This window comes from Acomys russatus, chromosome 3, assembly GCF_903995435.1.
Source record: "Acomys russatus chromosome 3, mAcoRus1.1, whole genome shotgun sequence".
NCBI classification, from domain to species: Eukaryota; Metazoa; Chordata; class Mammalia; order Rodentia; family Muridae; genus Acomys; species Acomys russatus.
In genome coordinates, this window is record NC_067139.1 from 13,161,613 (window position 1) to 13,181,308 (window position 19,696).

The following is a 19,696-nucleotide window of genomic DNA, read 5'->3' on the forward strand; positions in this document are numbered from 1 at the left end:
AACGATAAAACAAGGAATCAATATGGAGGTTCTTATGCAACTAAACAAAAAAATAGAACTACCATATGACACAGCAACATATCCTCTGGGTATATAACCAAAGAACTCTATGTGAGCATACCACAGAGACACAGAACGTGAACATGAATGTTTATTGCAACTGTAGTCACAATAACTAAGTTGCTTGAACAGCTTAGATTCTGTCAACAAATAAATGAATAATGGAAATGTTTCTATATACAAGTGAGTTATGTCACATAGAAAAACAGAATGCATTATTGTCATTTGTAGGAAAATGAATGGGACTGGAGATTTTCATATTCGATGAAATAAGCTCAATTCAAAAAAATAAATATTACATGGGTTTTTTTTTAACTTAAAGTAGAAAGGGTGCTATTTAGAAAAAGAAAAGGCATCACTGGGAGAAAGAAGGGTGGGCAGAAAATGAAATAACTATGAGAAAGATGAAAATATAAGATACACATGTATGGAAATTTAAAAATGAAATTTATTATTTTTTTCAATTATTATATGCTTTATAATTAAAGAGCTAGATATATATTATATATTATAAAAAAAGAAAATCTGAAATGTAAAAAAATAAAATACTTTGGAAAACAGTTTTGAAGTTTCTTAATAAGGAGGAAAAGGGGGCACAAGGACACTTTACTAAGTTATGGATTTGCTAATAACCACAGGTGATAACTACAAATATGACAGAGGTCTGTCTGGGGATGCAGTTCAGTTGGCAGAGTGACTGCCTAGTGTGCATAGTGATGCTGTGTAAACTTTCCAACACCAAGTAAATTGGGAGGGGTGGGCATATGTGTAATCTCAGCCTTCAGATGGAGGAGGCAAGAAGATCAGCCATTCAAGGACATGCTCAGTTATACAGTGAGTTCAAAGGCAGCTGCCCCCCTCCTCTGTCTTCTGATTAAAAAAAAAAAACACTACATAGTTTAGTGCTGGGGGGCTGGAGCCACTGGGTATCAGGAAAACTGGGCTACAAGTTTGCAGCTGTCCAGGAGGCAATGACCAGACTGACATAAGGGAAATAAAAAAACTGTACTTCTGGAGGTCTGAGATGTCTCCGGCCAGCTGTGGCTACTGCCAAAACCTGAAGCATGCTAACTGCCCTGTAAAATATACATTCTTACAGAGCTATCTTCTGAGCCAGTTTCCCACCGTGGGAAGGAGCCTCTCTGGGGAAACTCCAGCCTCCTCCCAGGAAGGCTCAAGTCGTCCAAGATATATTCTGTGTTTCCTTGGCACTTGCCAAAATCAGACAGTAGGATTCAACAACCCCTTCTAAATACTGTACTTAATACATTGTTCCCTGTGAGACTATAGAGTGGAAGTGGTCCAGCAAGTCAGAGAGCAGGCTGCTTCTGTGTGTGATTAGATTAGCCTGCCTGAAGACACATTGTTCTCCAGTCTGTTCTACTCACACATTTTCTTCTTTAGATTTGAAGGGCAAGCAGTTGCTTGAATTAGTGATGTTGACACCCCTGCCACATCTCAAGAACAGCAAAGACTCTTTTCCTCTGTGTTTACATTTCAGATTGTCTTGAGGCGATTACTCAATGGCACCATGTCTGTGTTAACTGGAGAGGAGGCTAGGAAAAGGCTGATGTGAAGACCAGTTTTCCCACGAAATCACAGCAGAGCTGCAGGAGTGGACACAGGCTCAATCTCCAGATTCACTGGGGGATGAAAACGGAACCCAACCCAGAATCTAGTCCCCACCCACCACCAATGAGAAAGAGAGAAGCCAAGTTCAAGCAGCTGTACTCATCGAATCTAAAACATACACTGGAGAAGGAGAGAGGGAGGGAGAGAGACAGAGACAGAGAGACAGAGGAGAGGGGAGAGAGAGAGGGGAGAGAGACAGAGACAGAGAGAGACAGAGAGAGAGAGAGAGAGAGAGAGAGAGAGAGAGAGAGAGGAGGGACAGAGAGAGAGAGGGAGGGAGGAAGGGAGGGATGAGGAGAGAGAAAGAGACAGAGGGAGGAAGGAAGGGAGGAGAGAGAGAGAGAGAGAGGAAAAAGAGGGAGAGGGAGAGAGACCCAAAGAGAGAGAGACAGAAGACAGAGAGAGAGAGAGAGAGAGAGACAGAGAGAAAGAGAGTGAGAGACAGAGAGACAGAGAGAGAGAACTTTGCAAACTTGAACTGACCCACAGCAAACGCTTCTTTTCAAGAATTTTTGCTATTTTTGTAACTGAACTTATGAAAAAAGGGCTTAGTTTTGGAGCCCTGGGTGACTTAGGCTGGAATTTTAAACTCTCAGTCTCACACAGCACATGAAGCTGTTGTGGTAAGAAGTCATTACTAAGGTTCATTTCCAAGATCATTTAGGAAACAGAGTCAGGACATCAGAAGTGTGTCACGTGGGTGGCCTCATGGGAGCTCAGAGAAGCACTTGGATTGCTACTCAGCCATCTCCACGTCAGCTTGAACCTTTCCTTCCTGTGCTGTCATGAAACAATCAGAACCCCGGAGTCCTATTTATGTCCAGTCTCACCCTTGCAGATGGGTACACAGTGGATTCATCACAGTAATCTCCAGCCTTCAGTTCTTGTAGGGACTCCCAACAGGACACCTGTTGAACATTAAATTGAGATTGAGTTTCAAAGCTCAAAGCCCACGAAATAAGGCAAGGTCAGCTTTGAAAGCTCTTGAAGATCAACTTTTAAGAGTTCTTCAAAGTTTTCATTAACAGTGTCAGGTCTACCCCAATAGTTTCCATATTTGCTGTTCGCTTTCCAGACAACTGAAATTGTCGACCACCAACATCACAGAAAATGTTTAACTGAGTGAGACAGGGCAGAGTGCATAAGACACTCCAGAGAAAAGAGAAAACAAAATGATCATGCTAAACCTTCCCCCTTATAGGACTGTGTTATTATCTTATCAGCACTGGTAGACCTCTGTGATAAAAGCCTGTATGATAAAATTGATTCAACAATGTGCAGGGGAAGAGCACAGCTGATGGGGCCCTTGGCCATCAACAGACAAACAAATGTCTGCTGAATTTATCAATCAACATCTAATAACATCTTCTCCTAAGGCATTATGTTAAAAAACAAAAGAAGAGGGAGGGAGGGAGGGAGGGAGGGAAGGAGGGAGGGAGGGAGGAAAGAAAGAAGGGAAGAAGTGGGGGGAAAGGCTCTTTCTCAAGACTGGATGAATACTCTTAGGTAACAGGAAGGGAACATACTGATAATAGACTAGTTCTATGCTGGCACTTTCCTAAATTTAGTGCACAGTTACTGAATGATTACTATGACATCGTTAGGAACATAGAGGGAAAATAAAGTCAAATCACCTTGCAATAGCAACCTGCAGGTTTATATACAGCCTCCCAAATATTTCCTAGTGCCAGCACATACACAAACTCATGGCACATAGGATGTACTGGGTTCAGGAAAACACAACATGGCTGACAATATGGATCAGTGGGCGGAGGCGCTTGGACTTGTGTTCAATACCTGGAACCCACATAGTAGAAGGAGAAAGCCAATTCCTGCAAGTTGTTCTCTCTGGCCTCCAAGTAAGTACTTCAAGAATGTGTATACACACGTACACATAAGATAAGTGAACAAGTGATTAAATGTAAGAAGAAAACAGAACAGAACCCCATGAAATGCATGCCATGTAAACACTGCGTTTGGTATTTCATTATACACTATTGCTAAAATGTATGTGATCAATCTGGCACTTCTTAGACACTTCTACCAAAAACCATCAGAAATATCGTCCTGATAGAACGATTTTGTAGTTAAGTCTCTTGTACTTGTTACCACAGTATTGGGATGACTGTGTCTTGAAACTGAGTGGCAGGATTATGGATACGTATATACCACAGCGTTTCATTTTACGTATTAGAAAATTATCTCTAGATATTGCACATTTCTCTCAACAGTATGTCTCCCCCTCTCATACAATGACCTTGAGTTTGTTCTGTATGCCAAACTTAGCCAGTTGATAGTTCAAAGGGTGACTGTGGGCATATTTTAATACAAATCACATGCCTAAAAGTTTAAAAGGAGGTGTTGTGACCGAGAGCATGCGCAGTAACATTGGAAACTAACAACTTTGCAAAAGGTGTGGCACGTATTGAGGCTGACATTTTAGTCTTTTACTTTTTATTAAGACATCACAAAACCTTTGCAGAAATTTCCATAAACCAGTATATACAAGGCTACTGTCACCTGGATTAGGCCAGGCTGCTGTCACCTGTATTACATATGTGTTTATTCCATTTTTTGACTTTTTTTGTTCCATTTTTTTAAAAAAGCACCTTCATCATGCCATTATTTTGGATATTCACTATCTCTCTTTACCACACAGCTCATAGAAGTTGGTCTTTAAACCAGGATTATAGTTACATGTTCGCATACACACCTGTATATTTAAGTATAATCAATACGTAAGCATATATACATATGCACACATGAATATAATCACAGGTCCATATACATAAGCATTTGGCATGTGCTGATGCTTATGTAAGCATACATAGTTTTTGACTTTGCTTCTTTTGTTTTGTCATACTGAGGAATGAATTTAAGGTCTCAGACAAGTTTGGCACAAGTTTGGCAAGTGTGATACCATTGAACAACAGTCCTAGAAATGGATTGAACTAGAAATGATCATAATGAGTGAGTTAACCCAGAAGCAGAAAGACTCTAGCCCAAGGGACATGTCCCATGAAAGTCTTCACCTACCAGTAAAGTGGAATAGATGTGAGGACATCCTATTGGGACTATAGGTGAGAGAAGTATGGGAGAATGGGGAAATAGAAGGATCCAGAGGGTCTTAGAAAACTACAAGTAGAACATTATGATGGGCAGATCTGGGCCCAGGGGTTCTGCACAAACTATGGCACAAACCAAGGACAATATGTGCAGTAAACATTGAACCCCTACCCAGATATAGCCAAGGAACAGGTCATTCTCTACAGATGAGTAGAAAGTGTGGACTGACTTTCACATGAACTCTGGTGCCCCATATTTGGCCACATCCCCTTGATGGGGAGGCCCGGCGGCATTCAGGGGAAGGATAGCAGGCTACCAAGAAGAGACTTGATATCCCATGAGCATATACAGGGTGAGGAGATCCCCCTCAATCACAGTCATAGGGGAGGGGAATGGGGTGAAAGTGGGAGGGAGGAATGGGAGGATCGAAGGGATGGGATAACAATTGAGATGTAATATGAATGAATTAATAAATAAAAAACAACAACAGTCCTAGCTCTTTTGGTATTTTGCTTTTGTGTTTGGTTTTTGTTATTGTTTTTTGTTTTGGTTTTGCTTTTCATTTTGAGCCAAGGTCTCAGACAGTTACTTAGGCTGACCAAAAACTTGGTCTCCCTTCCTCAGGCTGGCAAGCATAAACACACAGAATTTTTAAAAATATATTTTATTAATTTATTCACATTACATTTTATTTGTTATCCTATCCTTTGTATCCTCCCATTCCTCCCTCTCTCCCATTTTCCCCTTACTCCCCTTCCCTATGACTGTGTATGAGGGGGAGCTCTTCCCCTGTATATGCTCATAGGGTGTTAAGTCTCTTCTTGGTAGCCTGTTGTCCTTCCTCTGAGTGCCACCAGACCGCCTCATCCAAGGGAGGTTGTCAAATATGTGGCACCAGAGTTCGAACACACAGAATTTTTTTAACTTTGTATTTCCCTCATTTGTCTCAGTAAACCAGCTTATATATTTTCTTGTTTAAGAGTTTGGAAGGGGTCATTCCAGAAGGCATTCTCACATCAAAGTACCACAGAAGAAAAATAATATTTCTTTCAAAAGTCTGCTTTATAAATCTAAATGAAAGTCGAAATGGCAGAGGAGGCTATTTCAAGAGCATGGGTCTGACTCATTGTGTCCCAGAAGAAGAGCAGACTCCGCGGGGCTCTGCCGGGTGCAGCAGCCACAGTCTACACACCATCTCAACTGCCATTTGTGGGCACAGTGCCGGGACACGAGTCACTCTTGTGTGCCTGCCTCACTCACGCACCTGCTTCAACGGTGTGAGCTCAGCCTGTGGGTTTCCCTTGATTGATGTTGGTATAACTGCTTTGCACTCTGTGGGTGAAGGGAAGTGGGCTCTGCTTAAAGCAGTTTGTGGTACCTCACACTTCCCACTTCCACTTGGTATCACATGGAGGAGAGAGGGAGGGGGGAAGAGAGGGGGGGCATACACCTATCAGCTCTCCTCACCCTCGCTGAAGGACTGAGAAACATTGGACCCTAAAATAAAAGCAAACAAACAGGGAGGCTTTGAAAATCAGGAAACAAGAAGCCTGCAAAGGAAGCATTGGCCACTTTCACTCTGAAACCACCCCGTGAGTGAGACACACGTGTACACGAACACATAACACTCACTACAACAACCACTGAGTAGGCCACTGATTTCACTGTTTCCAGCCTTTCCTGGAGACTTTGCTTTGCTCTTGACTAAATATATTTGCCCAAACTACAAGAATATTTATGGAATCATTGGGGCTCTGAAAGAGAGGAAGTGTCTATTGGAGCATACTGTAATGGCTTTTAGCAAACACAAAGGCCAGGCCGCAGTGACACCAAGTGTGTAACTTTTTACCTTTTCATAAATTACTTTTATTTTCAAAACAAATTTATGCATCAGCAAGAGTAGAGCCCCCTAGGTGGTGTCCATGGAACCCACTCAAAGCAGCTGAGTCTGCTGCTGAGATTCCCAGAGGAATGAATGATCCCAGAAACTCAGGGTGGCTTTCCTGGCTCCATCTGGGCTCCCTTTCACTTCCATGTTCCTCTGCTGGGGGATTTTAGGCCATAATCATGATTTTAGAAAAAAGAAAAGAAGAGGGAGGAGGAAAAGGATGAGGAAGAGAAGGAAGAGGAGGAGGAGGCAGAAGAAGAGGAAGAGGAGGAGCCAACAAGAGCAATGACAACAGAAATAAAGCAGGAAATATCTGCATATGCTATCAAAGCAGAAGCCAAAATGTACTGCCTGGGTTCAGTTCAGTGTGAAAATGGGCATTTCTTAGCAACAGAAATAAAATATGACCATTTCAAAGAACTAATCTAAATGATTCCTTAGATTGAAATGTGCCACGGTAGCATTGGTGGTCCAGACAAAAGGCTTACAAAGCACAGAGGCTTGTCCTCCCCAGCCTCTTTACTCTCAAATTATCTTTCTTTTATTACTGGGCTCCTGAGCTCAGGAACAATATGAGGCAGACATAGAAATAGGAAGAGAAGGTACTCAAGCAATTCCTACATCCAGATCCTGGCTAGACCCAGCAGTAAGGACCACGGCCTCTCTCCAGCCATGCATAATTTCTAGTTGTCTTTGTTTAAAACCAATGCTATTTTTTTTTCTCCTATCCCATCCTACATTCTGAGGCTTTCTCTCATTCAGTTTCAAAAGCATGATTAGCTACTACAAAATCTGGTTTGGTTTTTGAACTCTGCAACAGAGCAATTGACAAGTAACTTTTATCCTTTTAATTTTTCCCACTGGTATTGAGGTCTCGCTACTCTGCTTTCTCTTAGAGAGTATTTCACCGAAACACACCTTCAAAATACAAGAATGAAATACAGCGCTGGTATCTTTCCCCATTTTGTAACAACTGAATACATTCCACGGAGAGATCCTCTTCTACAGGCAACTCATCCTTTCAGGAAGAGCTGGAGAGATGGCACAGGGCTGAGAAGTACTGGCTGCTCCTCCAGCTGACCCCAGTCCAATCCTCAGCACCTACAGGGTACTGTCTGTAACTCCAGTCCCAGAGGATCCAATGCCATCTCCTGGCCTTGGCAGGCACTGCATACACATTGTGCATAATAGACACAAGCATTCAGGCATTCAGATTGTTGTCTTAGAATATATTCAATATTTTATCTCACCTAATATTACTCCTCCCAGCAATCACATGAACAAGTGCATTCCGATTACACAGGAAGAAACCAAATACGAACAGTAAGAAACTCCTTGAAATAAAGATGGCTCACGGCAAGGCTCAGCTCAAATCTGACTCTTCCCAACGGCAACCCTTTATTCCTCTCCTGTGGGAATCCATCTTGGAAAACAACATGAAAAGGTGTAATGAAAAGCCCCTCGCCCTACCCACCGGGACAGGTGTGGAGTGGCTGTCACTCAACCTCAGCCTACAGTGACGATGGGAAGTTGTAGTGATAGCAAAGTCAAGATAGCACACCAACTTTTATGTACACACACACACACACACACACACACACACACGCGCGCGCGCGCGCGCGCACACACACAGACACACACCTACTGAAGAGGAATATACAACACATTTTAAGGGTGGCCTGTGCTCTCTGGGCAGCCAGATTGTGTTATCTCCCTGGCTCACCTACTTCTCATTTACTGTAACCCACCAAAACTTCATACTGACGAGAGTGCCAAAGACCATTGTTGAATTTATATTCACGTAACATATGCTTCGTACATCAAAACTCTCCTTAAAGAAACAGATGGCTGCAGTGGATGAGAGCACCTCACATTTCAACAAAATCACTTATCTGATCACATTTTAGTGCCTGCAAATGAACAATAAAATAGCAGTACGGCTCCTTAGCGGTCTGGTCTACAGCACGCATGGCAGTTCATGAAATCAATTAATCATGTCTCTCCCAGATCCACAAACCAGTGAACACTTAAAAAAAAAAAAAAAAAAAAAAAAAAAAAAAAAAAAAAAAAGTAGACCACAAAAGCACCTGTAGGAGGAAACAGTAAACCTGTAGCTTTTCTGCTCTCCCTTTCTCCTTCAAGTTGGATGACTTGGCAGCTCTGGGGTTCCTCCTAGAGGATTGGGGACTCATTCTGCCAGCTCCAACTGTTCAAACCTCAGCCCAATCTGTTCCATAGAGTTGGCTGTGAGGTGACAACAGGGTGACCATTCATCTTCATTTGTTGCAAAGATCATTAACCGTAAGATAGAGAAAGAGGGAGACAGAGACAGAGGGTTTTTTTTTTTCATTTTTATTTTTATTTTTAAAATAATTTACCCAGATTACATCCCGATTGTTATCCCTCACTTGTATCTTCACGTTCCCGGCCCCCTCCCTTTTTCACCCTATTCCCCTCCCCTGTGACAGAAGGGTACCTCCTCCCGCACCATATGATCACAGCCTTAAAGAGAGAGTGCCCTAGAGTCCCAGGGTAAGAGTTCAAATTGGAAAGATGCTGTTATCCAGGAACCTGGACCTTTCTCCATCCAGAGAGGGAGGAAGCAACAAGGGCAGGGGGAACGGACGGACAGAAAGCAGCCGCCAGAGCACATCTGGCCAGCGAATACGTTCATGTGGAGAGAATAGAGGGCAAAAAAGAAATGTGGAATAAACACAAGTGCCTTTCACATGAAGTCTTAGCATGACAGGGTTCTAGTTGTCTCCCAGCGCAAACAGCCCACACCAGAGATACAAGGAAACTCGGAGAGTAAGCGGGAGCCGAGTAGAAGGATTTGAACCATATCTGAGAAGCGTGGCAAATTCTCGACAGTTCTGAGCACTGCTAGGGACAGGGAAGCTGGTGCAACCTGTGTTTAAGTCGTGCAGCTGACCTTTCATTCACAAAAATGGCTAAATTATGGTGTGATGTGTTTCCTCACCCCAGCCATGCACTTGGCTATTTTAAATCTTAAAATGAGTCACATTTAAATCTTGTCTTCCAAACAACCTTTTCCCACTAAAACACCAAGACTGGGAAAATAACCCTCCATCAGTGTCCCCTTCACAGAAAGTCCTGACTGTTCTATAAACAGCTGGGGAATCTTTAGTCGGGATGACAGCAAAGTCAATACTTGTTCTAGGTGACTCTGACTGATGTAGAATTCAAATTCCAGCCAGTAGTGAACACAGGCATTTGCCTGGCAGATTCCAGCTCTTCAGAAGCCCCTCCCCTGGAGACGATGCAGGCATTAGCCAAAGACAACACTTCCTTTCCTCATTTGCACTGGTCTTTGCCTTCTCATCCTTTCTGGATGACACACCCTGAAGTTACTATCTCACAGTTAGAGTCCAGGGTGCTAAGTGACATTCTCCAGAACACAAGGCACCATCCCCAACATGAAGTGATTCAGTTTCAAATGTCCATGGTGCTGAGGCAGAGAGTTAGATGTTGCAGGAATAAAACTCTCCTTAAATAAGAAAGGAAAAAGAAAAAGAAAAAAGAAAATAAACCTCTGATGGTTTGTGTACATGTGTGTGTATGTACTTGTGAGCATGTGTCGGGGATTGTGTATACAAATTTGTGTCGAGGTCAGAGCGTGGCTCTGGGTGTCTTTCTCTACAGCTGTCCACTTATTTCTTGAGACAGAATCTCTCGCTCAGCCTGGAGCTCATACATTCATCTGCACTGGCAAGCCAGGGCGCCTCAGGGATCCAGCCGTCTCTGCCTCCCCAGCACCAGCGTCTGGCCCTTGTTTTGATGGGTTCTGGGGCCTGTGAACTGAGATCCTCATGCTTTCATGACAAGCATCTTGTCAACTGAGCCATCTCGTCCGCCCAGTCTATGGTTTTACAGCCATGGAACCAACGGAGCTTCTAACTAGTATCTGTGAGTATCTAGGTACTTTTCCTGTCACTGACTAAACAAACCTTGGATGCCAACAAGTAGGAAGAAAATTTCATTTTGGCTCCAGGTTTCAGAGGGCTCAGCCCACGCCTGCTTAGTTCCACACCTCTGAAAGAACATTACAGCCTTGGAAACATATATTCATGAACAGTTTTCATTCTCATTCCTTATAGAAAGTGAAAAGATGGTGACGGGAAAGAGCAAGACACCCTCAAAGAAGACCCTTCCTCAGTGACCTCACCCCCTCAAGTTTCCAGATTCTCTCCAAATAGTGTCATCATCTGAAGATCTGACAATAGCCTTTAACACATGTGCTGAGGGAGGGGGTGTTTCATATTTAAATCACAGCATCCTGCTGCTGTTAGTACATCTTCTCTTCACATTTCACATAAATGAGAAGAGGACAGCAACAGACAGAAGTTTAAAATGGGATCACTATGCAGCCCGGTATCCCATCAAGGGCTTGGCTCTGCCCCGAGGCTCCTGTGGGTGATGAATTGCCAAAATATCCCCAAAGGAAAGATAAATAATGGAGTCTTTAATGAATCACCAAAAGGGTGCTTTGAAGTATATGAACCCAAAAGAAGTTAATGTGGAATTTATTAGTGTGTGTGTGTGTGTGTGTGTATGTGTGTGTGTGTGTGTGTGTGTGTGTGTGTGTTTCTATGTGCTTTTTGATGTATGAACACGTAAAGGCTACAGGTTAACATCAGTGTCATCCTCAACCAGTCTCTACAATTTTGTTTTGTCTTATTTTGAAACAGGGTGTCTAGGTGAACTTGGAGCTCACCAATTGGCTAGGATGGCTGGCCAGTGAGCTCTAGTGATCTGCCTGCTCCATCTCTGGAGTTTATATCTATTCCTTAACCTGGCCATCTGTCATGCAGACACACCCACACCAGCACCCACACCCACATCCACACCCACATACAAACACCAGAGCAGACGTGTCAAAGTCAATTGACTCTAGTTAAAAAGACTCTGTGTAAGTTTTACATTGGCTTAAAATAAAAGAAACTCACCTGCGAGACACAGAGGAAGGACCTGGAGGTTTAACTCTTTCCTAAAATCAGAGCGCCAACCCCGGAACCACACCTGGAGATTAATTAGCAGCTCTTTGATGTCTCATCTGTCCTCAGCACAGAGCGCAGTGGGGTGGAGTCATCATAACATTTACACTGCTTGGTGAAAAATAATTTGCCATGAGGTAACTTAGTGTAAGCTCAGGTCATGTCCCAGTCTTGCCAAACAAATGGAGCCGCGGCCAAAGATCCCTTCCTGTAGCTGCTGTTTTCACAATGATGGGTCTGCTCACATACTTGACTCTCAGCTGCCCTTGATCCTCACTCAGTTCCTGTGCTGTCCGTGTGTGTGTGTGTGTGTGTGTGTGTGTGTGTGTGTGTGTGTGTGTGTGTGTACATGGCAGCCTACAGGAAGGACTCCATGCACAAGCTCTTATATTTCTCTGGATTCCTCTTGGTAGTCACACTTGGACTCAAGAGCTTCTGGGAAGAAGAAAGAAGGTGCTGTCTAGACTAGGACAGAGATGTGACGCCCCTGCATGTAGAGAACATGTCCTGCCTGTAAGAAGAAACAGCTGTGCTATCCAGCTCAAGTTCCATGCAGCTGCTGTTCTGTGGAAGATTTCAACTTTACATCATCCACAAAGTACAAAGGGCTCTGTTCACCATATGCTCATGATATTGAGGTTCTGAGAGCAGACAGGGGGCACTGGGGACAGGCTGGGGTGTGTCCTCAGAGCAGAAGAAACTATCTCAGAAGAGACTTTGAACATACGCTTTCTAAACGTTCTTTCTTAGTTTGTGAACTTGTTGAATTGCAGTTTAATGAACAGCGGGGACTGCTGCTCCTTAGTCTCCCGTGTTCCCAATACTGCTTCCCTAAGGCACAGAGAGGCTTAGCAGCCTGATGCAGAGAATAACACATGGATTGGCCACTTCTGCTCTCTAAAAGGTCCCAAACTATGAGCAAGACAACAGTATCATTTGTATTAAAACTGGAAAAATTATGGGAACTTCTTCAAGACGATACACTTGTATCCACAGAAATGCATTAAAAAACCCAGATCTTGCCAGGTGCAGGCCCCAAAAGAAAACACACAGAGATCAACAATGTTTCGTAAAGTGCACTGAGGCCATTCTCAGACCGGGTCAGAAATCTAGAAACTTTGAAAGTAGTCAGTGTTGTAACGGTGAACAGAACTCTCACCCTGCATGTAATATATTCAAACCCCAAAGACTGCTTCGCTGAAAGCACTCACCTTAGATTACAGAGGGTTGGGGTAAAAAGGAGACATGGATGAATCGAAAAGGCAGCAGGCAAGCACCAGGGGGAAATGAGGTGCCCAAGTCCACAGCCACAGCCTCGCAGCTCGTTTTGTATAATGACGAACCTTTTGAGCACTGATTTGACTCACACTCACGGCACTAAATTCGCTCATTATGTAACATGACAGTGCTTCTTAGGTTTAGTGAATAAATTATAAAAGTTTAAATCACTGAACGGATTCTAGAACCAGGCTGTTTCTGTATGCTAAGAATAATGTGCTTTCTCCTCAGGTGAATAACCTTAGGATAAATAAGAAGTTAATCATAATATCTCTAAATCATCATCTAGAATTGGAACACTGTGAACAGTGTGTTCCGCAGTACCTGTGTGTATTTATTTATGGTATCATACTTACATAATGTTTACACCGCACTCTTTTATCTTGCATAATCATGTTTGTATGACTATCTAATTTGGTAAGCAAAGTTAGGAATTAAAATTGAATTGTTAAGTAGGGCTGAAAGAGATGGCTCAGTGGTTAAGAGCATGTACTGTGCTTCCAGAAGACCCAAGTCTGAGTCCCAGCATCCACATCTGGCAATAACTCCAGCTCCAGGGGAATCTGACACTTCTGGACTCTGTAGGCACCTGCACTCACATGCACAAACACAGACACAGACAGAGAAACACACACACACACACACACACACACACACACACACACACACACACACCTTAATTATACTAGCCAGTGCTGGGACATTATTCTGAGTACTTTTTCCTCAATAAATATATGTGCACTAAAATTTTGTGAATCTCTTAAAGCTTTAAGTAAATTTGGGACAGGGAAGATGGTTAAGTGATTAAAAATTAAGAATGCTTGCTACCCAAGCATGAAGACTTGAGTTCAAATCCTCAGCATGTATATAAAAAGCTAGACACACATACACACGCACGCGCGCACACACATACACACCTGTAACCCTAGTGCTACATGGAGCAGAAACAGGAAGATCACTGTGGCTTGCTGACTGCTAGGCTAGCTCCAAGTTCACTGAAACACCTTGTCTCAAGGAACTAAAGCAGAGAATAACAGAGCAGGGTATCTAACATTCTGCTCTGGCCTCTGTAAACACAGAAGTATCTGCACTCACATATTCTGATACACCACACACACACACACACACACACACACACACACTCGTGTATATAAGCACACCACACACATGCAAAAATACATGAAAATATAAGTAAGCTCTACCCAGTTGATCACTGTCAGTTACAGACCTCATTGCAGCTGACGATATCTGTGATTAACAATGGGAAAATCATTTCCCTTGAGATCATGGAAAATTCAACTGAATTCAATTATGCAACATAATTGAAGAAGCAGTAAGTCAAAACATATACTATGCCCTTCATACAGAGCCATCTGCAAAGTTTCTCACAGACACAAACTATTTAACATCTTGTCACAGGCAGCTTTAAGACTCTCCTGGGAGAGTTAGTTAAATGTGAGTATTTTGCTGCCCCAGCAAAAACTCCAAATTAGTACATTTCAGGTATTAAGCCAAAAAGTTCTCACAATGGGCTGCCATGTTTATGGCAAAGATAGTTCATCCAAAAGAAAAAGAAAGAAAGAAGCTGTGATTGATAGGTTTTTAGACAACAAAGAAAGGTTCAAATGCAACACCATAGGTATAGAATTTCCTAGAAAAAGACCAAGAAATGGCATCAGAAAATAGTTCAGGAGAATGTAGTATTTTAATGTTATATAAAGGAGTTTGTATTTCTGATCAGAAATAAACAGCTTCATATAAATCAATGCAAGGACCAGGACCATAAATTACAGGTGTGAACTGTAGCCTTTGTAACCTACTCACTTGATATTTCTTTTAACTCAGTTCTCCCATCTTTCCCAACATTTGGTTTTTTTGTTTTTTTGTTTTTTGTTTTTTTTTTAATCATGAGTGATTCAAGTTGCAGGCCAACAGGACTCTGGGATACCTCTGTACACAGACACAAAAGTCTCTCCCTTTCTCCTCACATTCAGGGTCCTTACACCCGGCTAAAACTATGAATGCCCTGAGGATCCCCAAAGGACTTCAACAGACACTTCCAAATGACCAAACCGCTAAAAGCCTCTCCTACCCGCAAACTATGTCTCCAGTTATATTTTACAACTACAGTCCTGACGACAATGTACACTACTTATAATTAATGAAAATGCATAAGCATTTAAAATAGATAGACATTCTTGAAAATAAGTCCCAAGTCAATGGAAGTCAAAACAGTATTCAAGGAGCCACGGCTATTAACTCAGCAGGCTGAGAAGCACTGCAAAGTGGAGATGAAGCCAACATTTGTAGTCTTCAGTCCCCACTAAGTTCATAACTTTGGCAAGTGATTTATTCTGTTCTGCCTGGGTCTCTTCATATATGGAGCCATGAGGGTACCTGCTTTGTTGAGCCATGTACATTAATAAGTGTGCAGGCAGAGTGCCCACACCATATCTGTAGGTGACAGGAAATGCTGTTATACCATCATCCCCATATGCTGTAGCTTTTGATTACATAGCTAAGACAATCTTGAAGATGAGAAATGCTTCTCTGTGAGCGTGTCTCTGCCAGAAGTCAATGCACTGGGTGTCTAGAAGGCAATATCAAAACATGATCCAAGTAGGGAGATGGCTCCATGGCTAAAGTACTTGCCACTCAAGCTTGGCCACCTGAGTTTGAATTCCTTAGAATCCACATAAAGCTAGATGTGGGAGTGCCAGTCTGTAATCCCAAAACTCTTGAGATGAAATGGGGGGGGGGCAGGGACAGGAAAATGTCTGGAAGCCCATGGTCTGGTGGCACAGTATACTCCAGAATCAAAGATAAGCAAGAAACTGTGCTTCAGACAATATGGTAGGTGTGGATCCATCTCTAAGGTTGTTCTCTGACCTTCACGTATGTGCTGTGGGATGTGTGCACCTGTGCTCCCACCCTTAAACAGACACACACAACAAACAATAAATAACTATGTAAATACAAAAGTAAAACATCATCCTAGAACATATATGCTCCTTGGGGCTACATTCCAGCAAACTCACTGACAAAAGGGGAAAAAAAAATCCTTAGATGACAATGACATACTCAACATAGGAACTATCAATTGTTTCCTCTCCTAATTGCATGGCTGACTGTCAAGGATGGTTCCCTCTGGCTCACCAGCATCACCAGAGTATTAGATCATCTATCGCTAACTTGGAACAAAACCCAAAATCTGAAGCACAGCTTCTAGAAAACATGCATCACGTTCACATTGTCATAACGTGAAGAGTCAGTGTGGAACCATCTCTAAAGTGGCTTTTATTGTCTATTCATGTAAGATACGAAATCACAGATGGGCTGTACAATGGAAATTACACTCACCATGTTTCAGTAGCTTTCCTATACCTTGCAAGTAAACATAAAGGCAATTTTTTGGATCACATGTGCCAGAGACACAACATGATACTTATTAGCATATGCTTTGAGCCAGCCAACCTGCCACTCAGTCTACTTCCATATTTACCCGATAGATTTAGTCACACCACAATCACCATTACAGTGTATACTTTTGGTAAGCCTTCTACATATGAGAATGTATAATATACAGATAAACCATGTTATCTTTAACTACGAGTTCCTCTCACTGCCTATCAAAATCTGAGTTAGTTATGATTTGTTTCTGTTTTCCAGGAGTTTCCTGTTATTTTCTCTCCCTGCTGAGAGAAAAAAAAATATGAAAGAAACCGAAGCAACTTTTCATTTCTGAAATAAGAAAATGTGTATCAAGCATTCCCAATGGAAAAGTTCCCTATTTCATGAAACCAAGAGTGCGTGCTGCAGTAAGTGTATGAAGCCAAGAAGGAGCAGGCAGTTACCATGAAACTCTACAGATTAAAACACACCGGGGCACTCGGTGTTAAGTTAGCTGCAAAGAGAGCAACAGCTATCTCTTTCCCATATGTTTGAATTAGCATATAAAGAGAAATAAAGGCATAACATGGTGCCTGTTGTTTTTTTTCACTATGGAAACAGTATATAGAATCTGATAACAGTGACTCACCTCTTAGATATGTCTGGAAGATTAAATGAGACAAAGAATACAATGGTCTTATCTTGATTTGCTGTGAACAAAATATCTGATGGACATTCAAGAGAGAAGTGATTTATTTTGGCCCACAGTTTCAAAAGGCTTCATTCATGGTTTCTGGGCCCCACCGTGGTGGTAGACATGGGAGACTTTTTGGTAGACAAAAAGCTCAGAGAAAAGGGATGGCAGTCCTGGCCAGCCAGACCAGCCTACTTGGCGAATTACAGGCCAGTAAGAGAGCATATCTCAAACAATATAAACAAATACAAAAGGTGCACTGCAAAGATTAGCCCCCAAGTTTACCCTCAAGTCAACATGCAGATACACACAAACACAGACAGACAGACACTACCAAAGACAGACTGACAGACAGACACAATCACACACACACACACACACACACATACACACACACACACACACACACACACACACACACACACACACACGAAGGTAAGGGGAAGAGAAGGGAGAGCAGATTAATTTTTAAGATTGAAACTTGATACAGCTTTAAAATACCACTCCCCAAATGTGAGCCTTGGTTGTGACATTAGTTATTAGTGTGATCCCTAGACCAGGATAAAATATAGAAACTGTGGCTTATGTCAATTTGAAGTTAAAAAAAAAAAAAAAAAAAAAAAAAAAAGACAGCCTAGATCACCCACCACAACCAGAAACTATGAATGCCTAAGGATCTGGATAACATAAAGTAAAAAAAGAAGGCTTTTATGTGATGCTATATGTAAGCTAACATAAAAAATGATTGACTCCAGAACTGCTGTCTGTATTGGAAAGGTACACATGGTTATAAACAGCATCATTCAGCTGGTTCCCCACCAATGAAAAGCTTCTACATTTAATGGCTCCCTGGATGGTTCATCAGAACCAACTTTTGGCCTGCAAATGTTTATCATAAAACAAGAACAAAATCTGGCTCATTGTTCATCTATCTGAGGAATAGACCTCCACTTAAGTCTATCTAAAAGAACATTTCTACCTTCCAACTATAGCTGTGCTGGCTTTCAAAGCACGTGGGTACATTATACTGAAAAGATGCCAGAAGATCCCAACAAAAGCTCCTGTTATAACAGAAGCATCTGAACACTCATTGTTTTTGCAAGACAGACTTTGGGAGGTCAGAAATTAAAATCCTCCATCAGAGAAGGCCTAGAATATTCTGACTAGACAATTCCATTTCTAGAGCCTCCAGATATTATTCTAAAGCAATACCTGATCATGAACCAAGTTGATCTCACAGTTACATAGATTCAAAGATCCAGGAAAAGATCTAATACCAAATCTGCCTCACTACAAATCATTAGTTGACTACATGAGCCAGGTGGCCTTGACTTCTCTCATCCACTGGGTGGGGCAGACTACTCAGTGTTGAAAAATTAGTTGTGTTTGAATACCGGTATTTTAAGAGGAATGGTCAGTCTTGAATAACAAACACATGAATAATATAAGATTCAAATACTGTTACATCTAATAAAACAGATGTCTAACATACACACAGAATCATAATATGCAGCGATGGTCTTGATGAATTACTCCAAGTTCTGATTTGCAAAAAAGGATATGAGATCTACCTACATTAAATTCTTCTAGCGCATTTATAATTCTACCTTGCAGCAACGACCAAATCTGTGAACTTATTTGTGACTAAAATTCCCATTATGTCATCGGAACAAAGCTTGCTCTTACCTCACAACATTGTGTCACTATATAATCCAACTTGTCTTTGGACTCACAATCTTCCTGCCTCGGTCTCCCAAGAGCTAGGATTACAGGTGTGTTATCACTACTAGTTTTCAAATGGACTTTCACACATCTACCACTTTGATGTAGATATCCAATTCCTTCCTTCCTGGTTAGATGTTGATAATGTGTCTTTAGAATCTATTAAGGATTCTAATGGCAAATGCATTCAGGGCAAGGCAGCCTAACACAGAGAAGGCATTAGCTATTGTATTAGAGCACGCTGCTGGGAGAAACCAAGACTATGACACTACAGGTGTGACTGACTGAGAAAATGACTCTTTGGTGTGGCTCTGAGCACAGAGAAACTGATAGACCATGGGATGCTCAACTCACTCTTTCATGAACGATTGGGGGGGGGGTGAGGAAAAACAGCCACAAAAAGCAAAATATAAAACCCTCAAATGACAGACAGCATGACTTAAAATGGGAGAATAAGGAGAAACAACTGAGGGAATGTCCTTCCCCAACTTCCAGCCAGAGGGGAAAGTGCAGCAGCTTAAAACAGAACCTGGCAAAGGCGCTTAGCCCTCTATATTAAAAGAAATTCTCCCCCTTCCATTTTTTTCACTACATTTCCAAATTTCTGTTTTCCGAGTGTGTGACTGTTAGGAAGGCTAGCAGTGAAGAGGAAGAAGATGATATCTCCCACAGCTTACTAGGATGGAGTCTGGACTATGAAATTACCAGAAAGGATAAAGAAAAACCAAAACCCTCACTGAATGAGTTTTCCAGGTCAAAGTAAGGTTAATATTTCCCAACTGACCACCATGACCGAAAAGGGCTGAGCAAGTAGGATATGGTTATGGATTTTGCTTTCATTGATTTTTGCTTTACCAATAGCAATTTGGGGGCCTTGCAGCAATTATAGTTGATGGAGGTCAGACAATGAAGATTGTGGGTTTCCAGCCTACTCTTGATAACTTAGAAGTG